Source organism: Alligator mississippiensis, chromosome 5 (assembly GCF_030867095.1).
Source record: "Alligator mississippiensis isolate rAllMis1 chromosome 5, rAllMis1, whole genome shotgun sequence".
In the NCBI taxonomy this organism is placed as follows: domain Eukaryota; kingdom Metazoa; phylum Chordata; order Crocodylia; family Alligatoridae; genus Alligator; species Alligator mississippiensis.
In genome coordinates, this window is record NC_081828.1 from 158,656,519 (window position 1) to 158,682,881 (window position 26,363).

At 44.3% G+C, this 26,363-nt stretch overlaps 1 long non-coding RNA gene across 1 annotated transcript; it reads right to left on the minus strand.

Moving 5' to 3' along the window:
• Nucleotides 1-18,086: 18,086 nt before the first annotated feature.
• LOC109285839 (uncharacterized) lies at nucleotides 18,087-25,039 on the minus strand. The gene is made up of 3 exons (XR_002093723.2): nucleotides 23,748-25,039; nucleotides 19,008-19,103; nucleotides 18,087-18,578 (listed from the first exon to the last, which is right to left on the minus strand). It is a non-coding gene; the product is annotated as an uncharacterized LOC109285839 (long non-coding RNA).
• Nucleotides 25,040-26,363: the final 1,324 nt, after the last annotated feature.

Below are 26,363 nucleotides of genomic sequence, written 5' to 3' on the forward strand. Positions count from 1 at the left end.
GAGTCCGACCCCCTGCCTGGGCAGGAAGAAAACTGGCCTCAAATGACCCCAGCCAGGTAGGCATCGAGCCGCTTCTTAAAGACCCCCAGGGTAGGAGCCAGCACCACTTCCCTTGGAAGTTAGTTCCAGATCCTAGCCGCCCTAACTGTGAAGTAGTTCTTACAGATGTCTAATCTAAACCTACTCTCCAACAACTTGTGGCCGTTATTCCTTGTTATCCCAGGGGGTGCTAGGGGAAACAAGGTCTCCCACAAACCCTTCTGGTCCCCCCTAGTGAGTTTATAGATGGTCACAAGGTCCCCCCTCAGCCTTCTCTTGTGAAGGCTGAACAGGTTCAGGGCCCGTAGCCTCTCATTGTAGGGTCTGCCCTGCTGTCTCCAGATCGTGCGGGTGGCCCTCCTCTGGACCTTCTCAATGTTGTCCACATCCCTCTTGAAGTGGGGTGCCCAGGACTGGACACAGTATTCTAGCTGAGGCCTGACCAGTGTTGCGTAGAGGGGGAGGATCACCTCCTTGGCCCTACTTGAGATGCACCTGTGGATGCACGATAAGGTCCGGTTAGCCCTGCTGACTGTGACCTCGCATTGTTGGCCCATGTTCATCTTGCACCCTGCACTTGTCAGTATTGAAACACATCCTGTTTTTGTTAGCCCACCCTTGCAACCTATCCAGGTCTTTCTGCAGTCTTTCCCTCCCTGCTAATGTGCCCACCTCACCCCAAATGTTGGTATCATCAGCAAATTTGAACAGGTTGCTTTTCACCCCATCGTCCAAATCGCTATGTAGCAGGGCACTAGGGTGCCTGCTACTTGGAGAGCTGGGATAACCCCTCAGGTGCTGGTTGCTGAGGCAACCAAAGGGAACTAACAACTCATACCTGCTTAGCCAGCTAACAAGAAGGGGCAGGGCCTGGCTCCTATATAAACCACAGGCAGGAGGCCAGGAGGCAGTTCCCTACCAGCAGCCAAGGAGAAAGGGGCTCCCTGCCAGGAAGAAAAGAGAAGCCTGAATGCAAGAGCAGCGTCTGTCACCGCGGCGGGATGGAGAATCCCCGTTAGGATTGAGCGTGAGTATAGCCAGGTGGCTTATGTTTGTATTATAGCCTAGGGGCTTGTGTTTGTGTTACTTTTTGTTACACTGGTGGTTTGGGTGAGGCTATAAGGGGTTGGAGAAGACCTTATAGGGGACTCACTAGTGTGGGGACCCCAGCGCCAGTTGAGAAGCCCCAGAGAGGAGGCATTGCTGAGAAGCCCCAGAGAAGGGGGCAGCATTGTGGTGAGCCCCAGGAAAGGGGGCAGTGTTTGAGAAGGCCCTGGAGAGAAGGGCGGCATTACTGAGAAGGCCCTGGAGAGAAGGGCACGGAGAGAGACAGGGCTGCGGAGAGCCTGAGTGCCAGAGAGGCCGTGGAGACAGAAAGAGACACAACAATGTCCGTGACATCTGCAAGGCTTGGGGCGTGGTATGGGGGTGGTAGGAGCCACGCATAGCCCATAAGCCTGGGGTGTACAGAACGTCCAAGACAGGAGAACCGTGGCCAAGAAGACGGAAGGGAGCCTCCCTATAAAAAGATAGAAAATCAAAGTCATGGCGGGAGAGAATTGAAGGGTGCGAGTCAGCAGCTTGGCACAGTAAAGGAGGCAGCAGGGGAGAGCACGGTGACCCTGACCTCCCTCCTGTTACACACTGGTAAAGAAATTGAACAGTGCGGGCCTAAGGACCGAGCCCTGGGGGACTCCGCTGCCCACTTCTCCCCAGGTCGAATACGACCTGTCCACCACCACCCTCTGAGTATGACCCTTCAGCCAATTTGCAATCCATCTAACTGTAGGCATTGATGCCACAGTCGCCTAGTTTTTTAATGAGGATGGGGTGGGAAACAGTGTCAAAGACCTTGCTAAAGTCCAGAAAGACTACATCCACGGCAACACCTGCATCCAATGCTTTTGTGATCTGATTGTAAAAGGCAATCAGGTTGGTCTGACATGACCTGCCCCTAATGAAACTGTGCTGGTTGCCCTTGAGCATCATCCCCGATGCTGGCCCATCACAGATGTGCTCCTTGATGATCTTCTCAAAGTTTCCCCAGGATTGAGGTAAGACTGATGGGCCTGTAGTTGCCCGGGTCCTCCCTTTCTTAAAGAGGGGGATCACATTGGCTATCCTCCAATCATCTGGCACCTGACCCAAGCACCACGAGCACTCATAAAGCCATGCCAAGGGCCCTGCAATAACCCCTGCTAGCTCCCTCAACACCCTGGGGTGGAGAGCATCTGGACCTGCTGATTTGAACACATCCAGCCCCTCCAGAAGCACTTTAACCCAGTCCCCCTCAACCTTAGGTCTTGAGGCATTCCCCTCGAGTCCGTCTTGAATCATGGTGGGGGAGTCCCGGTCCCTGCACAAGAAAATGGAGGTGAAGAATTTGTTAAAGAGGTCTGCCTTCTCCTCTGGCGCAACCACCAGATTGCCCAGTGTATCTTGCAGGGGCCCCACATTTCCCACCACCTTCTTCATCCTCCCTATCTATTTGAAAAAGGACTTTTTATTATCTTTGATCTTGGACACTAGTCCTAGCTCTATGTCCGCCTTAGCTTTCCTAACAGCCCCCCCTACAGGCCTGAGCAATAGAGATATACTCTTCTTTGGAGATAGTGCCCCCCTTCCCTGCCTCCGGGTGTACACCACCTTTTTGGCAACCAGGCATTCCAGGATGTCCTTGGTGAGCAAGGGGGGCTTTTGAGCACTCTTGCCCCCCTTGCTTCTTGTTGGGATCGTCACCCCTTGGGCCCTGAGTATCGTCTCCTTAAGGAACAACCACTCATCTTGGGCACTGAGTTCCCGTGCCCTTGAGAACCCCAGCGCCTCTCCCACCAATCTCAACTTGTTGAAGTTGGCCCTCTTGAAGTCTAGGGCTACTGCCTTGCTGCAGGCCCTTGTCACCCTGCGCTGGATGATGAATTCCAGCAAACGATGATCACTATCACCCAGGTGGTCAAGGACCTGGAGCCCCCTTACCAGATCATCGTCGCCTGTGGCCAGGACCAGGTCCAACAGGGCATTTCCTCTGGTGGGACTGTGCACCTCCTGGGTTAAGTGGAGGTCCTGTATCTCAGCCAGGAACCTCCTGGAACGGTCCAACCTGGCTGACTGCTCCACCCAGCAGATGTTATTTAGATCACCCATGACAACTACATCCCTTGCCTTAAGTGCCTCTGCAAGCTGGCCCGAAAATTCCTGGTCCAGCTCCTCCCCTTGGTTGGGGGGTCTGTAGTAGACCCCCACCATTAAATCCCTCTCCCCACGACCCCCTTGTATCTTGACCCAAGTTGCTGAAGACATCCAACTATCCTGTATGCTTCCACTGAGCATCTTTACCAACCTGAATGGAAACAATTAGCAGCTAATCTTAACAAAAGTATACAAAATTTCTCTCTGTCCAGGTCATATATAGCTTGTTTGCTACCCCTTGGGCAAAGAGAGAAGGTTGTATAATGCAATTTGGATGGCATTAGCATGATAGATCAGCTTTCTTAGCAAGTGCTGTCTTACACTTGTGGCATTTCACAATCTACCATGCCTCCTTTACAGTAATTCTTTCTCCTCTTTCCTCCTGTGCTAATTGCCAGCAGTTCCTCTTCCTTCAGACTAAAAGATTATGTATCTGAGTGCATGGGTGGCAGGGGGCGTTATCTCAGGATCAAACTATTGGTCTGTCTGGCACTCTTAAAAAAACAACAAAACAAAACAAAAACCTGCAGATGCTTCTCATTTGATTGGTAACAGGAATCCTTCAGTCCTGAGGATCCCTGGCTCTTAGTTGCATGCTAGCAGTTTCAGACTGGGGAGTTAAATAATGTGCAATAGTTTTATTGCATAATAAATGTTAATTTTTGGAAGCTGGCTTCTGGGGAAGTGTGTCAGTAGAAAACAAAAACAAAACAAAATGGAAAACTTCCTAGTATTTTATCTAGATTAAGCGTGGGTGATTCAAGTGGGTGTAGCTACTTCCAGCAGTTCCTCTTCCTTCAGATTAGTGGTTCTCAACCTTGTTAGACTCAGGGCACCCCTTGGAAAATGCCAGTTCTCAGCTTGTGCTTATTTTTTGACTACAGAAAAACAATAGAGCAATTCTGTGGTGCAGAACTCAGAAAGATCTCAACAGGTCAGAAATGGTGTTGACACTATGCAATCCTATTAGAAATATCTCTGTTTATATTGTGAAGCATGTATAGGTGTTTGTACACCTAATAATGCTTTTATTGTGAAGCACATAGTGTCACCCTGAAAAGGAGCTTGCAGCACCCAGGTTGAAAATCACTACTTCAGGCAAACAGGTTGAGGTTTTTTACTAGTTTTCAGTAACCTTGTTCAGTTAGCTCTGGGCTTTCCATGATTCGGTCACACCAATAGTTGAACATACAGGAGTTGCTGCAGAAATCTGTTCCCTTCAAGCTTATGCTCTGACTGGTTTTCTTGGGGTAGCTTACCAGTGCTCAGTTCTCTTCTGTCTGGGCACAAGCTCAAGTGGCGAAGTGCCTATGTTCTGAGACTCTCCTGCCACACATGTTCTGCCTTTCCTTTCAGTGGTATGTGAACAAAAGGGTGATGAGCTAACTCAGACCCTTCTCTCCCTGCTCAAGTCTGTCTGGGTAGTTTTAGCTTACAAATATACTGTTGTCCAATAGCCCTGTTTCCCCCAAAAGCTAAAGGCAGATAAAATGTTATTTACTGGCCCTTGAACAAGCTTCTGTGACCTGCATAAAAGAATGCAGGTCACAGATATTTAGTTAAGGATTAGTAAAGTTTGAGGATAAGTGATCTGGAGTCCCCTATTCTAGAAGTCATGGTTTGCCACACCAAATGACCACATCATACACAACAAACACCTCAATATAGTAACGATCCTGGAATCTGTTAGTTCATTCTGGTAAAGAATAATTGTATTAAAGATCATTCAACAGAGGGAGAACATTGAGTTTATATAATTGTGTCTGCAATTACTGAATGCTGTAGTTAAGGCTGACTGTCTAATAAGAATGGATTTGCAGCAATTCAGTCTCTTCACACTCGCTCAATGAACAATAACAATTAGCAAGTAACTTATAGAGGAAGGATAGTTTTTCTGATTTAATTTTTTTCCTAATTCCACTGATCTTTTTTTTTTCTTTCTCTCTCTTTTTTCCCTGCAAATCAACTAAGCTTTATTTCTTCAAAAGCTCTGCAGACTCTATCCCACTTCTTATCACTTGCTTGCCTCCTGTCTGTCTCTTCCATGGGCTGGGTCAGGTAGGTTAAGGAAAGCTAAAGCCTGCTACTTGCATTTCCTTTCTTTAAACTTCTCTCTCTCCCAAATGCTGTCAAACTTTTTCCCAACATTCTGTCCTTTCACCAGACAGTGGGGCAACGCTGGAGACATTCTGTTTGCATATAGCAACAAAGGAAATATCTTATTCTTTTTTCTGATGTGCATATGATGAAGTGAGCTGTTGATTCAGTTAGTCCACAAGTATCAAACACCTTGTGAGCTAAGCTGGCTCCTTATGGATGGATCCAGCCTATAGCATGAGGAAAAGACAGCAGCAGTAACTGCAAATCTGAGTCACCAACAAAATATGCTGGAACTGTCACTGATGCACACCCTATGCTGCAACAGCAACTTCAGCTCCAGTATGGGGGGCACTCATGCATCTTACATGGTGACAGGCAAAGCAGCTGGAGGGTGACTGGGGAAGCGCCAGCCCTTGCCCACCCTTCTGTCATCAGTCACCATGTCCATCAGGGTCTGAGGCCCTGGAATTTATGGCAGGCCACTCCCTTTGTGGCCCATAATTTTCAGTAGCCCACTAGTAGCCTGTCTGGCTGGATAGAGCAGCTCCATGGGCCGGATCTGGCCCAACAGTTATGTGTTTGACCCCACAAAGTTACTCTACCCTGCTTTCTCCTGACTTCAGACTCACATGGCTACCTACCCCTCTCCATTCTTTGTTCTGTGTTTGTACAGCACCAAGCCTGTGGAGTCCTGGTCCATGACCAGGGCTCCTAGGTACTCCAGTAAAATAAATATATACTGAATAACTGTGTGTATTCATTTAAAGCTGACAGATCTGTATCTCAGCCTGAGGCTAAGAATGAGAACTGGCCTCTTGTTTCAGTTTTTTCCAAACCTTGAGCTTTTTTTGTCCTTTGTTTCTGCTTCATTCCATTTTTCCTTTTTTTTTTTTTTCTCTGACCCCTTTCAAACCCTAGGCCAATTTGCAGGAGGCATATGCACACATGATAGTGCAGACAGTACCGAGGTGTTACTCAGGGGCTGAGCAAGTGCCAGATTAGACCAGCTGATGCACCTAGGGTTTGATCATCAAGGATCCTGGTTTTCTCTGATTAAAAACAAAATCTTAAATTTTTGGATTAAAAAAAGTAACTCAAAATGCACATTTTTCCAACCCCAAAAATGGGGGACAGGTGGTGGTTATCAGAGAGAACGAGGATCCCTGATGATCCTACAAATCTGCTTGTGGAGCTCCTGAGAGAGATACTTTAGAATGGTGCTTAATCTAAGTTATCCTGTTCTTGTTACACACATGCAAAAAAAAAAAAAACAACCAAAAGGTGGGTGAATTATATTTTCCTACTTTAAACAAAATTCCCTAAGACTGAGATTCAGGCACTCTGTGGACAAGATACGTTCTCTTTCTGATTTTTGTTTTTAATCATATGTCTATGGGAAGTCTGAAAGGAAAATATCCAGCAACCAAGAAAAAGTAAGAGGAATTTTATATAAAAAATATAATTGGTGCATAGAAGGTAAATTTGGCTATGTTTATCCTTTTTCATACTACAAGAACTAAGATAGTTAAACCAAAAAAAAAAGCACTTTTAAAAAACGTTAATGTTGTTAGGTTTAAACTAATTGGTGGAACCTGGCTGCAATATATGAAGACCAAGATTTTAATAGAAAGTAGAAAAAGATTTGATGTTGGTAGGGACAAGGACATCCAAAGGAGAGAAGTGATCTTTTAGTTAAGTCAGTCAGAGCAAGTGAGTTAGGAGGTCTGAATTTAGTTCCTAACTCTCCCACAGATCAGTTGCATTGCTTCATCTCTCCTTGTCTCTCTTTCCTCCAAACGGTATAATGTTTCCTCTCTCTCAGTCTTTCTCTCTGTTGTCTATGTAGATCATAAGTTCTTTAGGGCAGGGCCAGTACCTAGAATATTTAGGGCTTCAGTCTCTTTTAGGACCCCTGAAATGCTTCTGTAATAGTAATAATAGTATTTAATGTAATTAGTTACATGGGGCATGATATAAAATGTTTTACTATGACACCCCACTTGTTCTTTAATGCTTTGAGTCCAGGACATACATCAACCCCTGATTGTGAGGGATTACAACAGGGGAAGGCAAAATGTGGCCCACGGGCCAGATGTGGCCTGCCAGGCCATTCCATCCAGCCCACAGGACCCCTCAAAAATTTAGAAAATTAATAGTTATCTACCCCTGGCTGCCTGTCATGTGGCCTTCCATGGCTTGCCAAAACTCAGGAAGTGGCCCTCTGCCCAAAATAATTGCCCACCCCTGGATTACAAAGAGACTAATCAATAGATTAATTATTTCATGATGGTATATTATGGGGGGGGGAGGGTCCTATATCATCCTCTGAGGACAGTGGATTAGATGCAACTCTTGGCTGTTTATATGAGAAAAGAATTGGGGGACTTAGCAGGAAAGATGCAGAGGGTTTTCAAAGTCATTCACCCTCTAATGGTAGGCTGGTAGGTTGGAGTCTTCTCTTTTTCTAAATTGCAAGGAAACCGAGGAGGAAATTAACTCACCTCCTTGTTGTAGTTGGGAATAGGGAATACTTAATACAGCAAAAGCTGTGTTAACCAGCACTTTATTAGCCGGAAAACTCTATTAACCGGCATCCGAGGGATGCGGCAAAAGTGAAACCGGAAGTACCACTTCCGGGTTTCACCACCGCCGCAAGCAGAGTTCTTGCCACTTCTTTGTCCCACGGGCCAGGGCAAAGCAGCCTGCGCAGGACAAAACAGCCTGCGCAGGTCCCTCCTCCCTGTCCCCCAGCACACTGATGCCGGGGAGTGCACCAGATGGTGCACATTTGATTAACCAGAATATTTGATTAACTGGCATCCCCCATTCCCGGGGGATGCCGGATAACAGAGCTTTTAGTGTATTCTATTAAACCTTTGTTTCTTAATGTGCTTTGTCTCCTATTGCAGTAAGGATGTCCTGCAGAGATTTGGAATCCTTGCTGCAGGATTTAGGGCTAATGTGCCACAGATTCCCAAGAAAACAATATAAAATCAGCCTAGCCTAAATATTAATTTTGGAATATTTAGACATTCAGCAGAACTAGCATTATATAGCAGCCAATAACTAAGGCAACCAATGCAGTAATATTTCTAGAATAGCTGGAAGTGACCATATTGCATTTTTTCAGTAGATCTTTGAAAATGCAAGATTAATATGCATGCAGTTTGTAGGTTTATGCTTCAGTGGCCAGTTACAACTGCACTGCTGTGCCTACTAGAGAAATTCTGTGGTGTTTAACAAAAGGGTTAAACATGGCTTCCCTGCTGGGTGTTATGAACAGGAATCCTGGTTTTCTCTGAAAACAAAAACAAAATAAAATAATTTTTTGATTAAAAAAGTAGCCCCAAATCTACATTTTTCCATTTTCAAAATGAAACACCACTAATAGATGGATAGAGATAGTCATGTTTCATTTTAATCATGGAAAGATATGGATTTTGGTTTACTTTCTTTAATCCAAAAAAATTGTGGTGGTGAGGTAGGGGGAGGTGTTATCAGAGAAAACCAGGATCCCTGGTTATGAACGGATCTCCAACTAATGTGGAAAGGGTCAGATGCTTTCCCACCTCTTTTCCTCTCAACCAGTAGCACCACTGCACAAGAAGTTTCAAGGTGCTAGCAGGACTTTTATTTAGACCTGACAAAAACTCTTTAAATCTTCCTGATTTCCACAAAGGACAAATAAAGGACCAAGGGCTTCTAAGTGAAGTGAAAACTGGCAATGTGAGCAGACAATGCACTTCTCAACATCTGTGTATATAAATGGATTATTTTAAATTGACCTTTTAAACTGAAGGGAGGGGGGTGGAATTAACCCTTTAGAAAGGTTTAGCAGTTGCTTTCCCCATTCCCAGGTCAGAAATTATTTCATAATCTCTTAATCTCAGGACTCACAGTAAAGTCTGTTTTTGAAGAAGAATTTGGAGAAGTAGGTGGAATGTAGGTTGTTTTTCTTTTTGGGAATGCTAAGATTTGGGATATTTTGTTAAGGTTTCTTGGGTGGTTTGTTCTGATTTGTTTCTAATGGTTGTCAAGGAACCCAAGGCCTGGGGTAGCTTTATAAAATGCTATATCTAAATAAATAAAGGATGTGTGACCCTAGCTTCAGTCTTTGGAATTCCTCATTGCCTAGGTCTGTCCCTATCCTACAAGGCAGGGTTCTTCAACATGCTACTTAAGAGAAGTTCACCTCCTTAGTTTCCTTAGTCTTAGGCTGTTGTACACACTGGCCGCGTCCGGGTGAGCACAGCTGTGTGGTATGTGGTGCTACAAACATGTCTGTGGTGCCACATACCACACATTCAGCTGTTCTCTGTGCTGCAAAGAAGCAGCACAGGGGGGACAGCGTACACTGCTCATAACTGGAGCCTGGCTGTCCAAATCCATGCTCCGGCTGCTGACCAGGCTCTGCATGGCAGGATCACTGCTGCTGCAACCCTGGGAGGCCCCCAGGACCCCAGGTAGGGCCAGCCCAGTGCTGCCACCAGCCTCCCCTACCATACCTGGGGTAACTTGCTGTGTGGCGCAGGCATTCCCTGGGGACAGCTAGCAGCGGCACAAGGTGTCCCACTGTTAATTGTCCCTGGAGAACCAAACATCCACAGTCGTGTGGACATGGACACTGTTTTGAGATTTAATGAGCAGGGATCCTAGTTTTCTCTGATTTAAAAAAAAAAACAACAACAAAATTTGGGGATTAAAAAAAGTAACCCCAAATCTACATTTTTTCATGATCAAAATGAAACACCATTAGATATAGATATAGATAGTGGTGTTTCATTTTAATCATGGAAAAATGTGGATTTGGGTTTACTTTTTTAATTAAAACATTGTTTGTTTGGTTGGGTTTTTTTTATTGGAGAAAACCAGGATTCCTGCTAATGAGGAAGGGTAATAAAAGGAAGGAGTTACATATAGGTTGTTAATTTTGTGTTGTTGCCATCCTCCTCAGCCAGTGACCTCCCTTATTTAACCCTTGTTGTCTTGTATGTTAATTATATTATTAATTCTTCCATTTTTCATGTTGCAATTACATGGGTTTGGAGCTGGGATTTACAGGGGCATACACCAGCATTCTTTCCCCTGTCTTATTTAAGCCCCTTTAGGAAGAGGTTTGTGGTATGAAAGTTCATGAAAGAAGAAATCTTACATTGTCAGCAGTAACAGAGCTGGAATATCAGGTGAGCACCTGCACTAGGTCTGGCAAACATGGGAGACCCTGACAGCAACATGGAAGAGCAGAGCACATTATAGTCTTGTCTATGGAAATACATTAAAAAAAAATCCCTCCTTTTACTTTCTGAGACTTAGCCAGTATTTTAAAATAGCTTTGCAACTCCACCCCCAACTGGAAATCTCTGCTTGCTGCAGCTTTTACTGCTTCCCTGCATGCCAGATGGCTGCTTCAGCACCACGCGGCCTCTGGCTGCATCACCAGAACACGGGAGCATGGGTACCCCAGGAGCGGGAGGCTGTGTGCGTGCCCAGGCATGTCCCTGCAATATGAGAGGGAGAGAGAGAAACAAATCCCAGAGAGAGAGATGAGTCCCACATGCATACACATGCACTGCTATACACACAGAACTTCACACCCACATCCCCTCACACACACCAGCCACCCGGCCCCCACAAGCCCCATACCCATCCACACTCCACATATCCACACACACACACACACACACATGCTCCCTCACCCACATCTTCCCCCATATACCCACACACTAACAACTCCCCACAAAGTTATAACCACCCCTACTTTGCCCCCCACCCTTCCACAATATACAAGAATTAAGACTTCTTTATAAGCTATTGTGCAATCCCCTCTATGTACACTACACAAACACATGTAAATCAGGACAAAAATATTTTTAAAATCAAATTAATGAATGTTGTAGATGTTAAATTTTTAGAATATAACTTGGTATTTTTCTGGTTCTGAGGTGGCAAAACCCCTTGCTGAAAGGAGTACCTCTGGGGCCAAGGGGAAGGACTTCTGGTGGCAAAGGTGTCAGTGGTTTGGGGGCAGGACTTCCAGTCCCAAAATGGAAGGGGGTGGGGCACCTGTCAAGGAGCGGGGTTACCAGTGAGCCCTCAACAGCTTGCCAAAACTCAGTAAGTGGCCTTCTGCCCAAAATAATTGCCCGCCCCTGTTCTATGGCAAAATTTGTCATCCTGACCAAACAGCAGATGGAAAGGGCTAGTAAATTACTGAAATGTTTCCTGACCTGTAATCTCACTGACAATCCCAGATTTCTCCTGTATGAAAAATTCTCAGTCATAATCAGTCAAGACTGATTTCTATCCTTCCTTTTTCTTCCCTTCCCTGTTGAGAGGGTTCTACAAACAGATACAAACTAGGACTTTTTTATTTAACACAGCCACTGACACTTTTAATCAAGACAGTCTGGGACTACTGCTATGCTACAAAGCTCATTACCACCTTTGGGCGATAGTTACAAAGAGCATGGTATATGTGAAAACATGCACTAGTGCTTGCTAATTCTTGCCAGCCTTCAATCCTATTTTTTCCTAAATAATAATTGTAAAGCTATTAAGCCTATCTCGTTAGTCATATCTTTAATATTTTTTCCCTGCTTGGAATCTGGATCACACTGGATCACACATGTTGATGGTGGTAGAGTAGTTGGAGGTACAGGTTCAAGGAAGCAGCATAGTTAAACCATTCTATTGCATATAATATCCTCTATAACAATAATTTTATTAATTGTGGATCCTGGTTTTCTCTGATAACAAAAATCCCCAATGTTAGGATTTAAAAAGGTAACCCAAAAATTCACATTTTTTCATGATCAAAATGAAACACCACTAATATATATGTATTGTGTTTCATTTTAATCACAGAAACATGTGGATTTTGGGCTACTTATTGTAATAAAAAAATTGGGGAATTATTTTTTTTAATCAGAGAAGACCAGGAACCCTGGTCATTATGTTGTAAACATAATACTTGTAATACATAATACAAATACTTGCTCATAGCCATAGATTGTAAAAGAGGTCTGCTTATTTCGGTGTCTTGTCCCAATTGATCAGCAATGTATAACATGAGTCTTTGCACCACATAGCAACCCTCTCCAACTGACTCCTACTGGAGCCTCTTAAAGAGTCAGTCCTTTCCCAGCCCAACACAACAATAGCAGTTGTCAGGTGGTGGTAAATCCATTAGCTCCAGTTCTGCCACTTTCTGGAGCTTTACTGCCTCAACCTATTCTGCTAGTTGCCTCTCTGAGACATTCATAGACAAAACAGATATCAGCAGGGATCCTGGTTTTCTCTGATTAAAAAAAAAAGCAACCCAATTTTTTGATTAAAAAGTCACCCAAAATCCATAGTTTTCCATGATCAAAATGAAACACCCCTAATATATATAAGGGTGTTTCATTTTGATCGTGGAAAACTATGGATTTTGGGTGACGTTTTTAAATCCAACAATGGTTTCTTTGTTGTTGTTTTTTTTATCAGAGAAAACCAGAACCCTTGCAAATCAGTGCCATTATCTCCCTCCTCCTGGGAGCTAGAGAATCATAGGATTGGAAAGGACTGGACCACAGGAGGTTATCTAGTCCAATCCCATAAGAACCATCCTAATCAAGTGTCTGTCCAACATGCTTCTGAAACCATGCAAGGAGGGAGATTCCAGAACCCCCATAGTCAGCCTGCTCCAATGTTTAATCAAATCATCCTCATCATGAGCAAATTCTTCCTAATTTCCAATCTAAATTTCTTCTGTTGCAATTTGAGACCACTGCTTCTGGGTTGCCTGCATCTCTGGAGGCATTATCTATACCCCTGTAGTAGGTACCTGTCTGGTGTGAAAACCTTACCCAGTCCATGAGATACCTCTTGTGATACCATTACCTTTTACTTCTCACTACAGGTATATACAGTGTTTTGTTTTGTTTTTTTTAATTAAGCCAGGGATCAGTAACATATGGCCCACAGGCTGGATTCCACCTGTGAAGAGACTGTATCTTGGAAGTGCAGGCAATCAGCAGCATGCTCTGGTCATGGCAGCAGAAGAGGTATTCCCAGGGTCTTATTGCCTGCTGCATTGATTTTTCTCTGCTGCAACAGAGGCAGCATCCCCATCATCCTAACGCCTGTCCTTCTTTATCTATTCTTTTTACAGCATCTGCTGATTGTAGCAGAGATGCAGGGGTGCAAGCCATGGAGGATCCTACGTTGCAAGCAGCAGTCCACAGTGGCAGAAGGTCGCTAACAGTGATAGGCTCTGGGACCCCAAATCATATGGAGAACTTTGTTTTGACTTATTTGTCTCTACGTATCTGCAAATCCCCAGTGCCTCTGACAGAAAAACAGGCAAACTTGGAGACTAGTGGTTTGTGCGTCATAGGCACCAACAGAAGCTGAACCTCAGCACACTCCACTAGACACAGACTTTGGTTTTCAGTGCAGAAAGTTTATTGTCTTCATTTATGGGAAATGAGTGTCAGCTGAAATTAACCTTTATTGTCATTGCCAGCAGGGACCTGGCTAACACCCACCCCGCTACCTTGCATTGTTCAGTGATCACTCAGAGCCAGGAAATCTGAATCACCTGTTGCATTCAGTGTCTTGACTTCTCAGTGATCACCATGGTGTGATATTAGCTGAGTAATATTGCAGAGCCTTCCATAGGCACAGTTTCCTGCATTTGTAACTCAGAAATCCCTCACACATACTGTAATCTCCCCCCAATAATTATCACAACAAGGGCTGGTGTCCTTTACTCGTCTGTGACTTTAGCTCATGCTCCAGTGTTTTTCTTCTCCAGGCTGCTCTCAGACCATCCCTAAACAGCTGCTCAAATATGGCTCCATGACATATTCTAGCCAATGCATCTGTTTGGTCTGATGGTCTCTGCTGAGGTACGTTTCTAATGCTTTGCTCCCTCTGCCAGGTCTGTGTTTCTTCTGGTACTGTCCCTATTTCATTGCCATCTCTTGCTACCCTCTACCAGGTCTAAAATGCACACTGTGCCTATTCAGCATCTGGCATGAAGGACTGAGGACTCTGAGCTGGCGATTGGCACTATCCAATGTTCAACCTCTTTGCATCTGGGTTGGGTAGATGAGGAAATGTTGAATTTGCAATATTTAGTGTGAACAGTTCTCTGCGTGATCCTTTCCCATGCCCAGGATCTTTGAGATGTTTTCGTACCAGAGTGAAATTTGAATGCTTCTTCCTGAACAATACTTTATGCTGCACTTGCACTAGAGGTCAACCAGAATCCTGGGGTACTCATCTGGCTAGCTAGCTGCACATTGGTCATGGTTCTAGGGCTGCTCATGAAGTGTCTAGAAAAAGGAGTAGGGAAGCAAAGGGTTAAATGCAGGCTGGCTGTATATACATTGGAAATTAAAGGCCTGCCTGGGTGGAGGAGCTGAGCAGATAAAGGGTTTGCAATTAGGGTGGTATTAGAGGATTAGTTAAAAATTAGTTGAGCTACTTGTGGTTTAGATGCATCCATGCTGCAAAGTGGGTATTTTGGAGCCTGCCTAAAAATGCAACCTCCCCACCCCAAGCTCTGTAAAGGTGAATGTGGGATGAAACAACATGCAGGTGTAGGTATGAGGGCGTTGTGTCTTGGATGAAAAGTAGGCTAGGGTTAAAAGGGGTATGAAAACATGAGGTAAATTTGCAGTGTAGACATACCCATGAGAGAGTAGTTTTAAAGTGAGGTGTGTGGGATTCTGGGTTCTTGTGGTGCCAGAGACAAAAATTGTGATGCTGCCATTATCAGCTCTTACTGTTCTGGGAGAAGAGTTTTGAAATGAGGTGGGAAGGTAGAAGTGCAACAGAATTGTTTTGAAACTGTAACGAAAAAAGCTCTTTCATCAAGGTGAGTGATTTACAATCCAGGTAGACCAGGTAGGTAAGCACTGAATTATTCTCATTTGAGTTCCATGTGTTGCACAAATGTGGAATATTTGTATTGACTTATCTCTTACTGCATGATTTCTCACTTCTGTGACTTCATTCAATCACCATCTCTCTCTGGGATCTGGGACAGAAGTTCCATAAATCGCTTTAACCTAAATCACTTAAGTCTGATAAATCCGGTAGGCTGTAGTATATCTTAAACTGGTTTTGGCCATTTTGAAAGCAGTTTATGTGCACTGAACTTCTGTTCTGTTACAGGTTTAAACCAGTTTTGGATCATTTAAACCAATTTATGTGTAACTTCTGTCCCTAGTCCTAAAAACCAGGAACTAGCTGAGAGGGCATTATGTATATGTATGTATCATAGAAAAATTAAGGTTGGAAGGAACTTCAGGAGGTCATCTAGTCCAACCCTCTGCTCAAAGCAGGACCATCCCCAACTAGATCATTCCAGCCAGGCCTTAAAAACCCCTGAGAATGGAGATTCTATCGCCTCTCTAGGTACCCCATTGCACTGCTTTACTACCCTCCCAGTGAGAGATTTTCCTAATATCCAACCTAAACCTCCCATGCTGCAACTTGAGACCATTGCTCTTTGTTCTGTCACCACTGAAAACAGTCTAGCTCCATCCTTTTCAGAACTTCCCTTCAGGTAGTCGAAGGCACCTATCCAATCCCCTCTCAGCCTTCTCTTCTGCAGACTAAATAAACCCAGTTCCCTCAGCCTCTCCTCAGAAGTCATATGCCCTAGCCCCCTCACAATTTTTGTTGCCCTCCGCTAGATTCTTTCCAGCTTGCTCACATCCTTTCTATAGTGGGGGGCCCAAAACTAGACACAGTCCTCCAGATGTGGCCTAACCAGTACAGAATAGAGTGGAATAATTACTTCCCCTCAATCTGCTGGCAATGCTTCTATAAATGCAACCCAGTATACTGTTAGTCTTCTTGGCAACAAGGGTACACACCTGACTGCTACATCTTATTGTCCACTGTAAATCCCACCTCCTTTTCTGCAGAGCTGCTCCTTGTCCCCAGGCTGCAGCAGTGCATGGGATTGTTCTGTCCTCAGTGCAGGCCTTTGCACTTGTCCTTGATGAACTTCATTGTCATATTGAATGTAATATTTGAATGTTTGTAATAGTTGCCCATTAGCCAGTTTAGGAAAAAGACAAGATTAATTTTCTTATCTAGGCCATTGTTTTGGCCTATGTGTGGAAGGTCCTGACTTTGCTCAAAGTCTTAACTCTTGAATTTTATCTTTAGAGGCCTTTAACAAATTTAACCTAAAAATGACCCTTAAGCAAACATCCCAAGAGATCAAACCCTAGGGCCTTTGAAAAAATTGGAAAGAAAAGGTCACTTGCAGTGGTATGGAAGTTCCCCAAAGTAATTAAAATGGTCAAGAAAATAAACTGATTACCAAGCAAAAGAATCTGTTGAGTAAGATCTGAGCCCAAATTTGGGAGTAGTGACAGGTTTGGGTAGGAGGGGCCCAAGACAGCAACTCACTCAATAAAAACTGTAACCTACTGTCCCAATTTGGAGGTAACCTCACTTGCAGAACATCAAAGGACGAATCGCAAGTGTAGGCCGGATCAGACTGATCACCTGAACCACCCTCTCTGTGAACACAAATCTCTTAGTTCACACTGAAGCCACAGAGCGCCCAAAAGGGACTGAAGGGAGGGGAGTTAGTCCTATCAGTACTGAGGCGAGCCCATTGAACCGTACTACTGAGGCGAGCCCATTGAACCGTGCTACTGAGGCCAGCCCATTAAATTGTACTACTGAGGAATTAAAGCATATCTAGATGTTTGGCTTCTCGAAATTCTAGGATTGTAAGTATATCATGAAAATAATAGTATTGATTCAAATTTAACTTTTAGTTGTAATTGTAGTTGTTTTTGTAATACTAATTCTTATAGCATTGTTTGGGAAGGAAGTGCATTTGGAGCATTGTTTCTGATATATGTAGTTATTGTATTCTTAATGTTTGTGGTATTTCTTAAAGCTAAGCAGTGTTATATGCATAGCAAAGAATTTTAAAATAAAATTGTGTTATATGAATTAAGTGTGCAATCATTGTGAAATCGTGCAATCAACTAAATACTCCCCCAGCCAGCACATCAAACGAATCAGTAAATTGTGTGGGATCTTCTCTATTCTATAACCCACTAGAGACATTCATAAGATTTCCTTTGGCCCAATCCTCCAATTTGCCTAGGTTATTCTGAATCCTAGCCCTACCCTCCAGCATGTTTACTATACTCCCCAGCTTGGTGTCATCCACAAGCTTGCTGAGGGTACAATCCATCCCATCTTCCAGATGGTTAATGAAGATATTGAGTGAAACTGGCCCTAGGATCAATCCCTGGGGTACTCCACTTGATATCACTTTTTATAGGTAGCTGCTGGGAGTTTAATAACATCATGGAACTACAGAGGATGAGGGGGAGAGAGCGACATTTATTTTAATTTTGACCAGTCTCTCAGAATGGCTTCTACTTATGCTGCTATCCGGGCTTGTGCATATCATTTCAGCCTCCTGCCATAGTTAGAAAGGGAGCATCATGACAGAAAAGTTATGTCTATGGCTCCAGGGACATGAGTATGAGCCTGGTCTGAACTTGTACTAAAGGCTGCCCCTGCTTGATCTGGCTATAAACAGTCACTTGGCTGTTCTGATTAATTGTGGGGGATGTGTCAAATGTGGCTGGAGGTGGTCTTAACTATATTGCTCCCTTGTGTGGTGTTTGCTCTAGAAACAGGATAGACCAATGGTCTGTGTGGCCTGGATGGCCACTGCTCTTTTTTTTTGTACTGTAATCAGGATGTAGGAGCAAACAGCAAAGTATGTTTCAGCACAATTTATTACACCATTTAAATAAGCCATCTTAAGCCTCTTTCTTTTTAGTTGGCAACTGGTAATAACAACTTTTTGGAATATGTGCAACACAGCATATCCATCAATATGTAAAACATAAACCTACCTCTTAAGTTGAAGAAGTCCCTGTGAATATCTCCATGCTACTTTGTATTGTGAAAATAAACAGATAAGCCATCCATTAATTAAAATGTAACCCAAAATCCACACTTTCCCATGATCAAAAACTATAGATATATCTCTCCCAAAATCCACATTTGTGTATATGTGGTGTGTTGTTTTAATCATGGAAAAATGTGGATTTTGAAGGGCGAGGGTGTTGATTGTTATTTTTAATCAGAGAAAACCAGGATCCTTGGATATGACCAAGGGTTTGAAGACTTTGCTCTTTCCAGTTCAGCCACTGACTTTGTGCATATTGAATAAGTCTCTGAAGCCCAGACCATTTATATCACTCCACCTGTAAAACAGGGATAATAGCTGATGAACTGTCGTGTGGCTATAAAAAAGATAAGTAAGAAGATAAGTAACACCCTTTTGAAAGATGTGTGCAGGACTGGAATAGTTTCCCTAGATACCCTTTGTCTTTGAGCCCGATTCTTTTTTTTTTTCAGGGCTATGTGTGAAGTAGAAGAATTCAGGGTGCAGTTATTCATAGAAAGCTGTAGCTGTGCATCATGCTTTGTGGGCAAACAAGGTGCAGGAATTCCTCCTTTTAGTAATTTAAAGACTCAGTCTTGCAAACACTGTCTAAGGTTAGCCCTGTTGCCTTAATTGGGACTACTCAGGTATTTGAAGAACAGGGGTGTACTTAGTATGATGCAGGGAGGAATCATAAGAAGAAACATCAAGCTTTGAACAGCAGCAGTTTTCAACTGTGGATTTTTACCTTGGTGAGTTTTTCTACATCTCTTTGTGCTTTCTCCTCCCCCCCATCTTATCTTATAAGAAGCAGAAAGGGAACAGCAGCCATCTGGAAGTTTTTCTGCAAAGAGAATTATTTATATTTTAACATATTTACTAATTGTAAATAGAGACATAAAAATACAGGGTGGGGTGGCTTCTTATCCTATACCCTTCTACTAACTGCTGCTTTAAACCTGGGTGAGGCAACCAGCTTCCTCTTCCTTGTGACAAGGTATTTAGCAGAATTTGTAGATTGGTTGGAATCTGACAGACCATGCTATGAGTGTTTACTATATCCTTGAACTTGCGATCTCTGGGCTATCAACCATATGCCTTAGTGCCCATGCCATCTCAGCCCTAGCTGAGACCCTAAAATGGTCATTTGATTGTAAATTGCTCCCCTGCCTTGCCAGTAGGTAGGTATTTTGGCTTCTGTTACATATGCTCTAGCTAAGTTTGTGGTTAATCCCTAGGACTTGCATCTATGAAATACCCCTCCTTGAAAAACAATCTTTGGGTAGATGTGATATCTTTTATTAGCACCCTTCTTCAGGCATAGAGAGACTCTGTAGTTGTTCTGAAATCTTGAACTATGGAGTCTCCTTATGCCTGAAGAAGGGCGCTTGCGCCCAAAAGCTTGCAAAGAACTTTGTTCCAACTACTCAGTTGGTCTAATAAAAGATATCACATCTATCCAAAGAACTTTGCCTGCCTATGTCTTTAGACTAACTCAGCGACAACCAAAAACCCTGAAGAAGAGTCTGCATTTACTCAGGTTTGCGAGTAACTTTCAAGTTTGACCCCATGTAGATTAACCTGATGTGGAGGTGACAAGGTGGTTGTCTAGGGTTGTTAGAAGAATCAGGGTAGTAGGCAGACTGATCATCATCCTCCAGGTGGCCCTGACTGCCTGGCTGAGACTTGCTGCGGGCTGCCTGATTTACCCCCAGCTAGCCCCAGTTAACTGCCTGGGTATGGCTGCTGGGATATAACCAGCATGTCTTTCATTGCTCAGTGGGTTACTCAACAGGAGAGACTTCTCTATGTAGTCCTAGGTCATTGGTACCTCATCTGGCTCCTGGGTACCTTGGTTCTGGGTTCCTATTCCAGGCCTGGTTCCTGCTGGTTGTTTGGCTCCATGTTCCTGGTCTGGTTCCTTGTCTAGTCTTCTTGGTCCTAATCTCCTGACTTGCAGTTCCCAGTCCCCCACTGCTGGCTCCTTATTTCCCGGTTCTCTATTCCATGCCTAGTTTCTAGCTCCTGTTGCCTAGTCTCTTGGCTGGTGGCTCAGAGTCCCTGGCTCTGTGCCTAGCTCCTAGCTTTGACTCCATGACACGCAGTTCTGACTCCTGACTAGTAAACCTTTGTTTTCTGATCTTGCATGTTCCTGACTGCTGGGAATGTAACTTCCTAATACGGAGTTCTGCCTGCCCATGTCCTGGTCATGACCCTGATAATGGCAAAGTCTGCCTGGCTTTTGATTGCTGCCCACAGCAGATCCAGCTGCAGACAAGGCAGCATGCTATGCTGTTCAGGAAGAAGGAACGGACATAGCTCCTCCAGTAAGAAGGCTGTTTGTGCTCCCCACTCCCATCAGAAAGCCCCAGACAACTAGGAACTTGACTTCAGGAAAGGCAGAAGGCCATCCCCTGCCCCATTTCAGCTGAATTAAATGGCAAAGTGTCCAGCACCAAATAAAAGCATATGATCTCTGCTGTCATGGGCTAAGCAGGAATGGTGGGAAAACAGAATGCTATCCACATCGGGGGATTCCTGCAATGATTGATCCCACCCTCTGGCCCCTGGAAAAAATATCATAGACATTTTGCCTTGCTTCCTTTTGTTACACTGAAACTATGTTCCTTGTTAAGCCTCTGCTTTTTTTTGTTAATGCTGTCAGTGGAATCAAAGGCAGCTGAATAAATCATAGTAGCCATTTGGTCCTTGCTCACTGACAAAAATGCACCTGATCGAGAAGACCAATGTAGATGCCTTGCTTAAGTCTTTGCTGTGATTCAGCTGGTTTAATTTCTGAAGACTTTGGTTGCTGCCAAAGTTGCATCTCTCTTCTGCTTGGTATACCCCACCTCAAAATGGAAAGTAGGCTAGACACTCACAGCAGTGCCAAGACTTGGTTACTGAAGTATTATCCGCTCATATTAACTGCTCATTTTAAGGACTGCCAGCAGCTTGCTCTCTAGAAGAGAAGCAGTAATAATTTCCATTTAGAGCTTTTTTTCTCAACATTTTACCAACTAGAAAGAACATGGATCATGTTGTCAGACCTCAGCCTAGAGGTTTTCCAGAACTCTGCAGTACAACAAACGATACTCAGTGAGGGAAGACTTCTTATTTGTACCTTCCCTCTCCTCAGGACAATGCACTGTTTCCCCAACAAGAGGCAGTACCATCTGAATCAGAATAACCCTATATCAAAAACAATATAGAAAATCCTCCTGTGGTAGAAATGGAAGGGAATGGAGGTGGGGGAGAGAGATAAAAGCTGGATCTGGTGAAAATCTTAACGGAGGGGAAGGCGAGTTGAATATACTGAAAAAAAAATTGTGAGCGACTGGAAGAATATAAAAGCCAGCATGCGTGAAGAAGCATAGGTAGATCCAGCAGGGTGCAGTGGTGTGGTTGTACCCTCCCCTCCTTTGATTGCTGTGGCTGGTGTAGGGAAGAGGGTCCTGGCTTCTTGCTAGGGCAGCAAGGGGAGCTGGTTGTGAAGGAGATGACACTGTTTCAACTCTGCTGGCTGTACAGAGCTATTTCTGCCCTCTGGGCCACAGCAGGGTAGGGTGGGGATATTGCACAGAGTATCTGGGAGCTGCAATGGTAGTGTTACCTGATGTGACTTGGGCTCCCTGTATTTCAGTTGCTGCTGTTGTGGTGTGGGCTCCTACTGACTGATGCTAGCATAGCTAAGGGGTGTGAGCTCTGGAAGTTGATGGGGGCTGGGGGGGGGGGAAAGGAGGGCAGGGAGATGGGAGGGGGAGAGGCATCAAGTGGGGGCTGGTGGGAAGCCTGTGCTGAGGCTCAAATGTGGCAGAGGCAAAAGCAGGCAGGTTCTCTCTTTCTGCCTCTGCTCCCAGTGGGTGGGGACATGAGGGTGGAGTTGTGTGGAACAGGGGCAGGAAAAGGGAACCTGCCTGCTCTGCCACAGTTTTCTGCTGAATCGGGCACCCCATGAAGCTGCCTCCTGCGGCTGGAGCCCCTGGACTGGCTAGGGACACTTAATGGGGGACGAAAGAGAGACCCACAGATTCATACCTTTTGGCTACAGCTGTTCCTAGCTAAGCCTGGCACCCTGCACAGCTGTTTTCCATAGCTGGAGCCTCTGAGCTGACTGGCAGGCACCAGGTCAGAAAGGAGGGATGTGAATGGGTTGTTAGCATATGCTAAATTGAAGAAAAGGGAGGAAAGAGACAGCAGTCCATACTCATTGCATTATACAGAGCATTCCATGCAAACTGGCGTTTAGTGCCATCCAGTGCCAGAGGTGCTGTAAACGTGTTACATCAGATTTGCTTTTAAACTGGCTTCTGACTTCCTAACTACCCATTCCAGAATCCTAACTGCCCCCACAAAACCTACCTCAAACTGGGAAAATGGCAGCATTCCCCAAATCTATTCTCCAGAGCACAGTTGTCCAACTTAGTAGCTTAAGGCCATGACTTTCCTCCGTTGCTGTAGGCTTCTCTGGTGCTGCAGGCTACACTGTGCCACCCCAGCCCCAGGGGCAAGGGCAGGAAACGAAAGCCAGAGAAGGGGGAGTCTCAAGAACTTGGCTACAGCAGCAGCTGGAAGGATAAGGGGTGTGGAAGACAAGGGAAGGGTGGGGAAGCAGAGGCTTCAAATTATTCCTTTGTGGGCTACATGTAGGCCCTGCTCCAGAGGGTAAGTGGGGAGAAATAACAAAGAATAAAATATCAGAGCTGATGCCTCCCCATTGAGGCTGTGTGCAGCATAACATTGAGTTACTGGGACCTAGTGCTAAATAAGTTTTGCCCTCCGTGCAGAAATTCCCAATCCAAATTAAACCAGGGGACTGACTTGGCTGTTTGCAGCTGCTGTGCTATAGCCTGAGAGGCAATTGGTTTTGGTGTCCCAGATCCAAACCATGTAGAGCTTTACAGGCTAAAGCAAACCCTTAAATTTGCAGCTCCCTGAATCTGGTGGTCAGGCACATAAGCTACTCAGCATATCATTTTGTGATTGGCCCAACAAAACAAGACACATGAACAAGACCTGCTGTAGGGAGACAGGAGGCTGCATGTGGATTTCCTCCCTGACACTGGATGATCTTTCCTCTTTTCTGGACTCTTCCCTGGCAACCTGGAGTGGTTGGGAGCGGAACCTGGGGAACCTCAGCTATAGGCTTTCTGGTTACACACCACCTGCTGCTTTATTACTTCCTTCTGCCCCAGGGGCCACAGTAGTCTGGAAGGAGAGGAAGAAGAGCAGGGAGGGAACAAGGGGGAGTGCAGGCATGACCGAAGAGTGGTGGTTTGAAAGTCTAAGCAGGGGGAGCCAGGGCAATGAGGACAAGTAGGAGGAGGATGGGTAGCTTTGCTTATTGAATGAGACAAGCACTCTCAGATCAGGTTTCTCTCACACTTCCCCACTGAAGATAGTTGAGAAGGTTGTTGCACCAAATGCTCTTGAATGTTAAAGGGGCCATATTCAATCCTGAAGTTAGAAAACTTGCTTTCAACTTTACCTGGGACTAAGCGGATAGCCAATGCATGTCACTGCAGTCAGATGTAGGATGGTCTTTCTGGAGAAGACCTCTTTGCAGGCAAGCAGTTCCCTTCTGCAATAGCTTCACTTCTGGAATTATATTAGGTCAAAAATCCCAAGGGCCATGAGTTGATAGAGACAAATGTACATTGTGTAGATTGTAAGAGAAGCGCTTCCTATGGGTGTACCTTAATATTCTTTCCCCAGGCTTCATGGACAGGACATTAGGGACAACAATAGCCTTACATATGGACCAATGGGTTTGTCCATGGACCAATATAGACTTGGGGTGCCACAGTACAGAAGGTAATCAAAGTCTCCTGCTCTTCCTTGCTCTGTTGCTTAATTTTTCCTCCCCTTATATATGCTGCAGAATGTAGGAGTGCCACTGTGGGCAAAGCACTGTTGCTTTCCCATCCTTCTGCCTCTTCAATGAAGTGAGAAGTTAAATTGCTCTCTGCTTTCTATTGCTGAAGGGAAACATGTACTGTACTAATCCTCAGCCTGGTTGTGAACACCTTCAAGTAGGTTCTCTGGACTAGGAGTATGAAGATGTCTGGAAGGGGTGATAAGAAAGTGTGATTCACTGGGGGCCTGTTAAAAGACCACTCATCTTCACTGGGTAAAATCCCCTTGCCTCAAACATACCACTAACCCTTTTTAACTGGGTTTTTCACACCTCCTTTGTGTAATAGTACCTTGGTTGGCATTTTAGAAAAGTATAATATACAGTGTTTAATTTTGAGAGACTGAGATCAGAAAGGTAAAAGGAAAAAAGTGGGGAGGGAGAAATGGTTAACTAGAAAAGAGAATGGGGAGCAGATAGCAAGACCTGACAAGACAAAACATATGCATGGACTGATGTTGAGGGATGGTGGGAGAAGCAGAAATAGGAGAGAAGAAACTGGACTGGGAAGATGAAACTCACTAAGAGGTATGGAAAACAACAGGCTGGGACAAGAGTGGGTGTTTGGAGAGCCTGGAAAGAGAGGAAAATGAGACTGCATCTTTCAGGTTAGAGATCAGGCTAGCACGTGACATTTTTATAAGTGCACTTGCCATTATACAATGGATGAGCTATGTTGAACAACTAAGAAATTCCTGTCCCAGGAAACTTGCTGTCTTAGGATACATGGGGGGATAATTATTGTGTATCATGAAACAACACCGAACAAACCTACAGTGGGTTATAGTAATATGCCCATGTTAATTCCTTGTTTGTGTGCTGAGGAAATTTTCATGAAGCGATTAATTATAGATTTGTAAATATTGCTTACCTCTTTCTTTTCTTTGTCTGAGATCCTAGGAGAGTGCCCCCCCCCCCCCCCCCCCCCCCAAAAAAAAAAATTGCATCTAAGGCTGGCTGTATCTAGAACAGGCAATAACAACATAATATAACATTTGCCCTGATGAAGGGAAGAAAAAAGCATTTTCTACCCTTGCCTCCCTCCTCCCTTCCACAACCCCAGCTGGATCTTCCACACACACACCTTTGCTTAAGACCAAAGCCAAGGAAAAGGGGAAGAAGGGATATCCCTGCTCCAGACATATAACTAGGTGAAAACTTAAGAATGCTCCCATTTAAATACAAATAGCATTTATTGTGAATTGTGCATACAGCCTATGCACATGTTAAAATCTATATTTCAGTCAGAGATGGTTTGGATTTTCCCTAGCACTTCGGTTGGGGATTTTTTTGTGGGGTAAAAAAGAAATATGTTTTTTCTTTTATATTGCTGCTTTGGAATGTGGATTCTTATTTTTCTTGCCTGCTGCAACTGCTCACATATGAGAATTTGTAGCAGACACTGGAGAACAACATATAGCGCTCTCTTGGTTAAGCAGTGGGGCCCCAAGCAGTGATCTGTCTTCTCTTCATGGCATGAGAAGTCAGGGTCTGCACTGGGTTTGGGAGAAAGGAGATAAGGATTTCAATTGGGTGGCAAGGGACACTTGACAGCTGGGTGGGGGATGGGAGAGTTTTAGGCAGCTGGGGGAGGAGGGGCAACACATTCAGAACATGCACATCCCCAGAGTCACACTTGCATATCTCTGGAGATTGACTTCTCACAATGCTCAGACTGTTCATGTGACATTTGATCTTAGCCAAAAGGCCAAAAAGCAGTGTTCCTGCTGCCATTAGTTAGCGAAGAGAGTAAACATTTCTACAATTGTTATTTGAGGATTTAATTTCTTCAACTTGTCTTCTCAAGCATAAAGAGTGTGGCAAGCCTGAAGGTTTTAAGCCAAGCAGGTTTTGAAGTCTAAGCTGCAAAAATATTCTAAAACTGGAGAGGAAAAAATCTTCTTGGTCTTCCATAAAGCTGGATCTTCTCAAATTGTCAGTAGCACCTTCTTTAGAGCTTCAAAACGATGTTTCTCTTCTGGCTGAAACTAATTGTACCTTTTTATCCCAAAAGGAATTTTTTGGTTGTAGAAACATGATTAAGGGGAAATAAGACTTATAAAGGTTATTTCTTACAACTTGAATTCTTTTTTTCCTTTCTTTTTTCTTTTTTAATGCTAATAGTATCCATCTGTTTCTACTGGTAACTGCTTTCAGCTTTTACCTTACTGCTTTGCCTGAACTTTCTAG